The 12,381-nt window shown below is 37.2% G+C and overlaps 1 long non-coding RNA gene across 1 annotated transcript in view; it reads left to right on the forward strand.

Moving 5' to 3' along the window:
* LOC122802075 overlaps positions 1-12,381 on the forward strand; it is a 37,960-nt gene that overhangs the window by 24,246 nt on the left and 1,333 nt on the right. The window lies entirely within an intron of this gene.

Genomic DNA, 12,381 nt, shown 5'->3' on the forward strand with positions numbered 1-12,381 from the left:
GCAAACAATTAGAAGAAAAAGTACAAGGGTGAGCAATAAAGAACAATGGGTGAGAAAATGAGTATTTTTTGTGGGATAGATCCCAGTATCATTATTAAAAGAGAAAGGTAAAAGGTAAAGTAATGAGGGGCATCTGTGGGTAGAACAGGTGAAAAGGGGCTGATAGCAGCTATAGACAGACACACAGAACACAGACACAGACAGGGATGGTGGACCTATAAAACTGGAGGGGTCAGTGGATTGATACAAACAGACAGATTGAGACAAGTGGTTATATAGAAGGTTAGATAATGAAAAAAATATGGACAATAGCACAGAAAGGAGGGGTAACATCATGTTAGGGATAAAGTATGTTGCCACCATGACTGGTTCCAGTTGCTTCTCTGGTGGCCCAGTGACAGGATCCTGCTGGATGAGTGACTTATCAAACTGCTCTGGAATGCACTCCATGTTGCCATTGCAGACATTCTTCTGTCGGCAAAGCTCAACAGCCACCAGCCTTCACACCCGCTACCATATAACCATAGGTGATACCCTCTTTCAGGCTTCAGTATAGAGTGAAACAGATGGCACCACTGAATCCACTTTTTATCTCCAACAGAGCAGTCTTCACCCCACACCTGACAAGAAGACCCAGACAGCCCTTGTGGCTTAGTAGCAACCATAGCAACTGGCTGTCCCTGAGATAACACAGCTCTGCCACCTCCCCTGCCACAACTGGACAAGGGAGACACAACAGGAAGAAGATGATAAGACACCCTGCTGCCTAAAGAGGTACTCCTATCTTCTCTGGCAGCCCAATATAGTAGCTTTCCTCAGTCAATGTAAAACACAGGAAGTACAATTAAGTATATGAGGACAACGCATAGCACAGTGGGATATGAATGGCATAAAATGTCATACTGTACATCTCATGAACCCTCTCCTTCTCACTTGTAAAACAGGTCAGCGTGGCACTACCTCAGGTCTTTATAGTAAACTGTGCACTGTTCCCATGTGCAGGTGATGCAAGAGATTACTAGCAGGTACTTTTTACAGTCTCTGCACAAAAATAATAGGACAATTCTGCACTCCCTGGTACACCATGCAGGTGCTCTGAAGTTGTCATTGTTGGAAACCGCCATGGCCATTCAGTAGGTCTGTTTGGGGAGTAATATTCTGCACCTGTGTGCATGAAAACACATTGCTGAATTATATGTTATACAATCTGGCATTGTATCATGGTGTTAATGGCATTTCTTTTTCTGTTGAATGAGGATAAACATCATATGCCTCATGCTAAACAATACACATATATTTTGCACCACTAACTATGAATAATGCAGTGTGCAGAGAAAGCTATCAGTGCTATTCAACCACATTACTACTCTTGCTGCACTATGCAGTGCAGGGTACCTGATATGAAGTGCCACCACCATCTTCCACAGACATCTTTCATGCAAAGCAAAAGCCTGGAGACATTGTGGTGGACAGGACTATCTCAAGGTGAAGATCACCAACACTAAAGGAGCTGACAGAGGTGGAGAAGTTTTAGCATCACTTGTGGGATAGGAAGAATGGCCCTTCATAGCAGGCAGTGGATTGGATGTGGATGCAGGCCTGTCACATTCTACCCATACAACCATACAACTACAGTATGACATAGCACAGAGGGGGTATTACTGTTGGAGAATTGCACCTCTGTCTTGTGAGAATCCCTGGTTTGCAAGCACAATGACCTGCCCAACAAATATGTATTTAAGAGCATTGTATAGCAATGTTTACCATGAATTCTGCTATGCATGCCACAAGTGGAACAGTACAACCATAAGACTGTGGGATAAAATTGATGTCATATGTTTCATGCATTACAGGCTCCACTAGTGGAGAGATCAGAAGTGTGGGCATCACAGGACTGATATCAGCAGGGCTGCTATGACTGACAATGACGGTAGCCTGCAGGTACCATAGCTTGACACAGTGGCACTGTGTGCAACACTGGGAGGAGGGAATAATCATGTCTGTATGTACAGAGGTGTTTGTGGAAATCACTACAGAGAAACATGGCCTCACTGAAACCTGATATACACCTGTTGGAGACAATCTCATGTGGACCCTTCCTGTGTCCTTCAAGATGTGTCTTCTGATGTTATACTGCCTCTGAGATGGGAATACCCAACACAAATGATAGACACAAGGGACTTCAATGCCACCATGATTCTCTTACTGTCCCTGACATGTGCAGCACTCAAATTAAATGAGTGGTTTTGCAGGACTGGTATCTAGATGTAAACAGCTGCTATGCACAGCACTGTGGAGATGGAAGATGTGCTCCATGGTTCATGGGAGGACATGCATCAACTGCACAATGACCTGGAATATCAACCTATTGAGTCAATACTGCTACGGAGGTTATTGGTGGTGAATGTTGCCTCAGAAGGTAAATCCATATGATATTTTAAGACTGCCCCAGTCCATTTCAGCCAGCTGTTGTGTCTATGAACATTCGAGTGTCCATACACAAAGTGGACATGCATAGACTGTCCCATGTCATGTTGCTTAGTGGCACATGGTCTAGTACCTCTGGTCAGGGCTGTAGATAGTCTACTGTCACTGTGTCCTCCCACCTTGAGGAAGTGATAATGACTGTTCCCTTCTAACACCTATATAGTAAATGTTTTTTGATGACTGATACACAGCGTGGCCAGTCCATACACTGCCCTGCATAACCTGAATATTACAGCAAGCATAATTATTTCCCATTATTTTTATTTAATATTTATACTTTTAATAACGACAATAATAACAAATTGTAATTTACACAGAACAATAACACAAACAGTTTATCCAAAAACCTATGTACACAATAAATAAATACCACTTGCCAGAGAAGGTCATTCATAAGGAAAGGTTTTAACAGAATGGCAATATGGTATACAAAACATAGGAAAGACCCTTAAGATGTTGTCATAATTAATATTTAGAGAATTGATGGGTAAGTTTAATTAACTTTTAAAATACAATTTAGAAACTTATTATAAGATACAATTTAAAATATTTTCCAATAACTTTCATTATATGAATGTCTAATGTTATTGGCTAAATACAACTTATGTGCTGTTACATATTTAACAACCATTTGTTTAAAACCCTCCCATGACATTTTTGATCTATCCAGCCAGTTTTGGGTAATAAAGAGTTCAATCAACAAAAATAATGTAATTACGATATGGATATCTTGTTGGTTTAAACTAGGTGGGGGATATGTAGTATTGCAAATTCCTAAGACAGATTAGATTTCTCATAACCCATCTTCTCTAATTTAACTTGCAGGGAACACCATAATTTATAAGGACTTTTACAGCTTCATAATATAGGTAATAAGTTGGCTTTTTGAAATTTACAAAAGGAACAGTCCGGTGATATTGAGGAGTAGAACTTATTAAGAATGACTGGAGTTATATACACATTATTAACTGTCATTAGCTGTGTGTATAGGCGTAATTTTGATGTTAGGTTGAGAGACTGGATTTGTTGATTGTATGCAATTCATGCATTTAGGTTGGACCAATAATTGGAAAAAATAATTGAGTTTTGATATTTTAGAGATAAGATTAATTTGTATGTACTATATATCATCTTTTTCAATATGAAGGCCTTCCATAACTGTTTACATAATAACATATTATCATTGTTGATATTAGATTTATTTAGAAATTTTGATATTAGTTCTCTTGTTTGTCTTAACATGACTATAATTATTTGGTAAATTTAATGCTTTCTTTAAATCACTAAACGATAGATTTCTATAAAAATACAGGTCTAAAACACAGAAAATGGTAATTAGAACACTTTAGTATTTGATTACTCAATTTTAAATTAGGCTTTAAATGAATTGGTTGAGGTAACATAAATGAATTTTAGACCGATCAGCTCAACTAGGCTTTGTAATGTTTTTGTCTTGTTCATTAAAAAATTATATATTTTGAGACTTTTACAGTTTTCTTTTTGATAAACGGTAGTGCTTTAGGGTTATACTGAGATTTACATACATGATTATACCAGATCTTCACCCATATGGAACTCCATGAATTTGATTTAGTGCTCTATTCTGATATCATAATCAGCCTGTTAGAATTTATTATCTCATAATATAGTTTAAGGTGACAAAATCCATTAAGTGCAAATGTTTTATTATATAAGCATTTTGTAGATGATTTTTTTAATTTGAAAAGGGAATGAAGAAACTTTGAGAAGCTATATGGAATATTTAGATGGTTCCATTGTTTTTTTTTATTTAAAATGAGCTATTCTACTGAACAAATTACTTACTTAGATGTGAAACTAGACAAAAATGTGGCAATAATAAATACAAGTGCCTATAAGAAGCAAGTACATGCAATTAAATATACTCATAGGAAAAGCACATATGCCCTACATGTGTTTAAAGGAATAGTTAAAGGTCAACTTACTAGGGTCAGTAGATTAAATACTGATGAAAACTAAATGTAGGGAACAAATGAAGGAAATGGCTATGGAATTCCAGGAAAGGGGATAAAGTGAAATAGTAATAGAAGAAACTATGAATGAAGTAATAAATGATAGGGGTAGAACAGCTAAACCCATTTTTAGTGAATTTGGAACTAACAGTTTGGATACAGACAGACATCCACCATCAAGTAAGGGTAAAATTAGATATGTGACCACATTTAATAGAAGGACCAATGACATTAAAAGAATAATACAAAAATACTGGAATATTTTAACAACTGTGCCTGAGTTGAAATGCTTGATAGATGAGAGACCAAGTTTTGCTTACAGGAACTGTAAGAACTTGAAAAGGAGATCGTGTTATACAAATCTCAAAGTAGAATATGGTGGTAGGGTTACTAATAAGATTGGAACATTTCTTTGTTATAACTGTAGTTGTTATAGGGATATCAACAATAGTGTGGTTATATACACCCAGTAACAGGGAAATTGTATAATTTTTATTTTTATGCTACTTACAACACTGTTTATGTTGTTTATCTAGGAATATGCTCAAAATGCTCTTGCTTCTATGTCAGCAAATGTATCCATAAACTTAAAGATCTTATTATTGAGCATAAATCTGACATGCATGCCTTTGTAATGTGTGAGAAAAATGGAGCACCCAGAAGAAACCCACACAAACACAGGGAGGAGATGCAGACTCCATGCAGAAGGCACTCCAGCCAAGAATCGAACCAAAGAACCTCTTGCTGTGAGGCAACAACACTACTGCTGCACCACTATGAAGTCTTGCTTTTATGCATTTCTTAATTGATACATATGTATACATGTTTTTATTGGTGGCTGTGTCATATGATTGGTCTGATTTTACTATAAATTGATTATATTGTAATCACTTGTTAGCACTGATGAAGGGTAGATCCCAAAAGCTTTGCACTTGTATGTTTTGCATCATAGGTTCATAGGATGATACTAGGCTATTGGCTCAGAGACCCTTATAAGCCTAGCCAAGAATTTCTTCCATGTTCCCTTAAAGTCAGCACCTGTTTCCCCTGTCCAGCAGGGACACAGGTGAGATCCCAGCGGTGTATTTTCTGTTTCCCATCCAGTCGTCCAGGTTCCTCTTAAAGAGGGCTAGATAGGTACTCTGCCTGACATGAAGATGGAGTCTATTCCACAGAGGGGGAAGTCTTTGGGACACAAATCTATCCCACCAGCAAGTTCTATTAATGTCACAGACCAGGTTAAGGTCTCGCATGTGGGTTGTGCGAGTGGAGTTTGACTTATAGATATGCAGCAACTCCATCAAGGCTGGGGCTGAGATGACCTTGTATGCCAGACACAGGTCACCTCTGAGCAGTCTGTATAACACTGAGTAGAGGGACAGGGATTTTAGCCTATCTGTATAGGATAGGTGTTTGAGACCCTGGGTTTTCCTGGTCAGGAACCTCTGTGGTCTCTTCAGCTGCTGCATGTGCTTAGCAAGGTACATGCTGAAGGGGGGAATTGTACTTGATAATAGATCTGATAAGGGAGGAGTACAGGAATGTTATGACCTCCTTGTTCCTGGATGAAATACTCCTATTTATGAGGCGGGCCATGTAGAAAGCCTTTTGTACAATGGAGGCAACGTGGTGGTCAAAAGTCAACCTGGATGCCCAAGTCCCTCATGACTGATTGCATGCTTAGTACATTGTTATTAATGTGATAATTAGTGGCAATGCCATTTTCCCCAAAGGGGATAAGGATGCATTTCTTGGCATTCAGTTTGAGGCCATGCTTCTGGCACCAGTCATTAGTTTGGGTAAGGCCCTCTTGGAGGATGTTCACATCACTAGGGGAATTGACAACAGCACCCAGCTTGCAGTCATCTGCAAACTTGGTTAGCCACAGACCACTGGTTTTGGCTTGCACCCCAGAAAAGAATATGCTAAACAGTAGAGGCCACAAGACCAATCCTTGGGGGTCCACCACTCTTTATGGGTCTACTACTAGAGGAAGCTTCCCCTATTTTGACTGAGTGGGTTCTATCAGTGACCAAGTTAGCTACCCATCTGGTAATATACAGGTTGATGCCTAGCTGGGAGAGTTTATCTATTATGCTCGAGTGGGGAATAGTGTTGAAGGCTTTGGCTAGGTCAAGGCAGTGTGCACCATCTTCCACTCATCCATGGCTTTGGTGACTGCTTCAAAGAAGTCGACCAAGTTTAACAGGCATGATCTCCCTTTGACAAAACCAAACTGCATGGGGTCAAGCCATTGGAGGTTGTCAATGTCCTTGTTTATAAGGTCCATGATAATGCATTCCATGGCCTTGCAGATCAGGCTAGTTAGGCTGATGGGCCTACAATTGTCTGGGTCAGTGGACACTCCACTTTTGTATATTGGGATGACAGTGTCTGTCCTTCATTCAGCTGGGAAGAAGCTGGTGTTCAGGTTTTGGTTGAATAGGGTGCCTAATGGAGCTGAGAGTTCATGCCTGAGTTCATGTAGGATACAGCCAGGGATGTTATCAGATCCCATGGACACTGTATTTTTTTGCCTTTGAGAGGGCATTAAAGACTTGCTCCCTGGTGATGAGAGGAGGGGGGCAGGTGCTGGGTTAGCAATAAATAGTTGAGCATGTCTATGTTGGAGTTTTTCTTTGCTGTTATCATTGTTTATTTTCCAACATAGCTCACTGCAGTATTCCTTTTGATTTTTGTTCGGTTATTAAGGGAGCAGTTCTGTTTATATTTATGAGGCTTGCTAGAAATTTTAATGGGGTTTGCGCCATTTCAAATATCTTGCTAGCGTTTTCATTTCATAAAATAAATACTGCTTTACATTTAATAAATAAAGTTCCTTTTGGAGGTCAGCTAGATTTTTTGCAGTATCATCTCTGTAATTTAGGTAAAGATCCTGTTCTAAATTAGTAATTTTTTCTGTTAGGACCGTTTCTTTCAGATTATGTGTTTTTTACAGTATGTTAATTTACTTATAAAAATGTTTCTAATCTGGGTTTTAAGAGCAGCCCATTGGATATCAATTGAAATTTGAGATTTAGAAGCATTATCTATGAAAGCATTGTATTTAATTTCATTTTTAATGTTTTCTTTTTGAAGTAGATTAGGATTTAATATCCAGCTGTAGACCATATTACTTGTTTATTGATACTGGACCAGTTAATGGTCAGAGTAATTTTAGTGTGATCAGAAAAGTATCTGAGTTCTATATAAAAATATATTCAGTTTTTAGAAAGACTTCAAAGATCAGAAAAAAGTCTAACCTAGCCCAAGATTCATGACAATGTGAGTAATAGATACACTTTAATAAAGGGGCATTGTTATTTTGAAAATTAAATGGGTCGAATAAAGTAAAGTCTGATTTCAGATCTGCAATTACTGTAGAAGTGCAATTGTCACATGATTTCTTTTTGCTGGTTCTGTCCACACTAGGATCTGCAAGTGCTTTCAGGTCTCCTCTACCAATATAGTAATGATTAGGAAAACAATTTAATATTTCATATATTGTTATTATAAATTAGTACTACATGGTACAGGGTGTATAAATATTTAGTAATAGTGCTGGTTTGCCCAGAAACATGTTTTTATAATTAACACCACCTTCCTTCAGAATCTAAATTATAATGCATTATTGAATCTTTGAAATATTTTTTGATTATAATGGCTACACCAAAACTATTTGATTTGTTACCTGATTCTACAATAGCACTAATCCAGTTTTTCTTTGCAATTTGAGCCCATTGTTTAGAAATCATATGCGTTTCTTGTACAAAAAAAAAAATCTGTTTTTGATTTAAAAAATAAATGAAAAAATAAATTCCTCTTTTTACCTGTTTGGAGGCCTTTAACATTCAATGAATCAATTATCCACATTTACGATCTTAAATATCATTAGGTGATAAGACACCAACACTAGATTGATTGTGAACCTTAAATGGCTAAGTGATAATAAAATTAGTAGTATAGGCAGATGGCATTTAACTCTTCCTGTCAAAAAAACGTGCCTAACCACATCTATCCAACACCAGGAAGAGATAAGAACAGGTTTATGTAAAGAACAAAATGTAGAGCTTAACATAATGCATTGCACTATATATATCCTTTACACAAAAACATATTTTTAATAACAGTCGAGATAAAAAAATACTTTCACATGGGGTAAGTAAAACATATCTTTCCTACGTCATTATACTTTTCCATACTCCGCTACTATAATATATGATGCAGATAGAATCACAATTACTGAAAAGAGAAAACAGAATTTTAGCCGGCTTGAAAATTAGGTAGTTATAGCATTCACCAAAAGGTCAAAATGGCTACAAAAGGCAAACAGATTCGATATACATGTTAAAAGACTGAAATATATATTCACTTCTGCACACTTACTCATAAAACTTGATCAACCTTCACTGAAAAACTCCCTTAGCCAATGGGTGGGGAGTAACCTGAGCTACTTTTTTCCACATGAGAGCTGTTCTGTGGTACATACCAGGACAGGACCCGTGAAAGAAATAGACCAAATATATTGTTTGCTTGTATATTAGACAAAAATCATGTCAATATTTAATCATTTTCACACTTATGTTAAAAAGTTATTTAAGTTTATATAACCCAATATCTGATCCTCACTTACACTTTTTATTATGTAAGATCATCAACAGAAATGGTGATATACATAGATGTTTGCTTCAAATATAACATGTTTACCCATTTATATAAGGAGAACAATTAAAGACACTTATAAATGTCTTCCTGGTTTCTCTGAGTGAACCAATAGTATATTTAATCCATTTATTCTGAAAAATCAGAGTTGCAGGATAATTTATTTGAAATTTGATTTGGTTAGAGATTAAGTATAAGCAAAATGGTCCCAGTTTTTGTCAGTCTTGCTTTATTTGAATAGGTAAATCTTGAGCAAAGGTGATTTTATTATTATTCCAGTTAATGATATTTTTCTTCTTGGCTGCAGCAAGAATCTTATAAACATCCTGATAGTTTACAAGTTTAACATAAATCTGTCGTGGTCTGTCAGCAGTGGAAGCTGTTCGAGCTGCTCGGTGGGCTCTTTCAATAATAATGTGGTTGGCTTCAACTTGATTTTCCAAGAGGCATCCAAAAATGTGATCTAGACTTTCCATTAACTTTAGTTGTTCATATTGTCCGGATAGTCCACAGATTGCATCTGCTTCTTGCTGCAAGATCCATTAGTTTATTTTGTATGTCACGGATACTTCAATTGTTAGACTGACAAGTCTTTTTGAAGATGCTCAATTTTCATTTCATTTTCCAGTTTTTACTTCTGTAATTTCAAGTCTGGTAACAATTTGATTTATTATAGCACCAAATGCTTTCACTTGGTCAGAAAGCGGTTGAATACCCAGCTGTAGTGGCTGAAGTGTTTCCTTCAAATCTTTCCAAAGCTTGGATGGATAGAATTCCCACACCTTCTTCACCAGTCCCAACTCATAGAGGCCTTCAAAATCCTTAAACAACCTGAGAATGCCCCACTAAAAAAAAAAAAAGACTCCCCTACTCATCTAAAAGCTGCCTGCTGCCAACCAAACAGACCAACAAACAAAACAATCTCTCAACCTGTGTGGTGGCTTGGTGTGCCCACCACAACACCACTGGCATGGAACTCTCTCTCTCTCCCAAATAACATCACGCTCTACTTCTCTAAAAAAAATAGTCTAAAAATAAAAACTTCAACACTCAAGTCACACTGTATGTGTTGTCTAACAAGACCAGACATTAACTAAAACATTAAACAAAAAACAAAACAACTAGAGATAAGTATACTACTTTTGTATACTGTGATATGTAAAAAATGTGTACTGTGTCACTATATATGCTACAATTTGCTGCCCCCTATGTAATTAATGTTACATTTGTATCTGTTTGTAAATGTGTAATGGCAGTCTTGTGCTTGTAAATAGTAGTATAATGTTTGTAATTTTTGTTGTACAGCTCATTTTCTTTTATTATCAATGTAACTCTGTGTAGCTTTTTTTGGAGCTTTTCTCCCTGGGCCTCAGCCTCAGTATCCAAAGCCTCCAAGTCAGCACCAAAAAAAAATAAAATAAATAATAAATAAATACTTTAAGTCATCTAGGGCAAAAAGCTGGTCAGTTTTATTTTTACTTGTAGTTTTTTGTCTTGTTGTTTTGAGGTTTGGGCGTGCTCAGAGGTGATCTCTTTCTCAGGATACATAACTGCTGAAAGTTTGGTTTTGGTAGTTTGTGTATGTACTTGTTCTGAAGCATTCAACATTTTTGCTAAAGTAGTCTATTTTATCTATTTATTAGGTTTAGGAACTCAGTCCTTATTTGCTTTGTAAAGTGGCAGTTTAAGAATTTCATGATAAAGCTTACTCTGTTCTTCACTTATAGGCCAGATGTATCGTTTTGTACCTGCATATAGCCTGACTTGCTACAATCTGGTTAGTTTAAATGGTGATTTCTGGCTTGTTTGCAGGGATCATCCAAAGGAAGAGAGAAATGCACAAGGTGAAGAGAGTTTAAGCTTTCAATTTTTAATGCCAAAAAAGTTGTGTTTTATTTGTAAAGGTTGGATACTAAGTTATGTAATGTGGAGTAAAGGCTGTACAGTGCTTATAGTCCAGCCTCCATCTTGATATCCCCCTACAGCAAGCATCATATTATTCTTTGTTGTCTGTGTCATGGCCCATAGTTGTCGATCAGATGCTGACACTTTGCCAGTGCTAGAATATAGTTCACCCACCCTCCACTTCCTCAGTTCTAGATCTGTTTTTTCATTGTCTCTCTCTGAATCCTCTCCTTGCCGTTTTACTGCTTCATCAGTTACAGCCTGTTCCAACATGGTGTTGCTAGCCATAACTACTTGTTTATGCAGGTGAATGTTGTATATCATGACATACACTATAAATATTTTGCTTCATATCCATGGGTTATATCGTAGAGCCCAATAGAAGTATAGTAATCCAAAAAACTCTTTCCAGAATATTTCTTAGTTCAGCATGGCCATGTTGTATTACATTTCTGCCATTATCTGTGGGATGCAAATGTGGGTTATTATCCATCACCTAGGGGCACATCTGGTATTGCCTGTAGCACACAACACAGCATTATGTGTGGCATATTACTAGCATGCATGCTACCTCTATGCGTAGACCATTATGTACATACATGTGTGCACCTACCAAGGAAGAACCTGTGAGAAATGCCTTTGAGTGTACTATTAGTATAAAATGGGTGTGAGTCATATGTATGAATCATGTGCTCTACCAGGGCGGTGCATTGACACATTATTGTGCTTTCTGGACCATGAGAATCCATAAAAGAAACACGAGTACAAAAAAAGGAAGGGAGGGTGCTTGTGGCTATGCAAGAAGCTGAGACTTACTGATTAGGACAAAAAAAGAGCCCACACATGGAGTGGAAGGGAAGGAATGGGGAGGTGGTGGGTAAACACAGCTAGTGGTCTGAAGCAAAAAAATTCTATTAGATTGTTTACCAGCTCATATCCACAGATCATGGGGATAGGGAGTAAAGACAAAAGATTCATGTTTTACAAGGCTGCTGAGACATTATGGTTTGAGAATTGTTTACTTTTTTTTTATTTATTTAAAATATTTACTGTTATCTGGTTTTGCACATTTGATTTAGTCAGATCAAGATCTTCTTGAGGTATAAATAAGTCACTTTCTCATTCTTTTAATTTATGTCTAGATGATATTTTATAGCAAATATATGATCATAATGTATCCCAAAAAATATTTGTTAATGCCATTCTTGCATCAGTGGCAATTGGCACTTACTAACTGTACTCTTGCGTGACATCACATCTCATCCCAGTATGCTTCTAGCCCCATGCTATTAGGGCTGTCTTAACCAACTGTACACGCCTCCATGTGAGTGGTGAT

Source organism: Protopterus annectens, chromosome 5.part0 (assembly GCF_019279795.1).
Source record: "Protopterus annectens isolate FY-2018-M chromosome 5.part0, PAN1.0, whole genome shotgun sequence".
NCBI classification, from domain to species: domain Eukaryota; kingdom Metazoa; phylum Chordata; order Ceratodontiformes; family Protopteridae; genus Protopterus; species Protopterus annectens.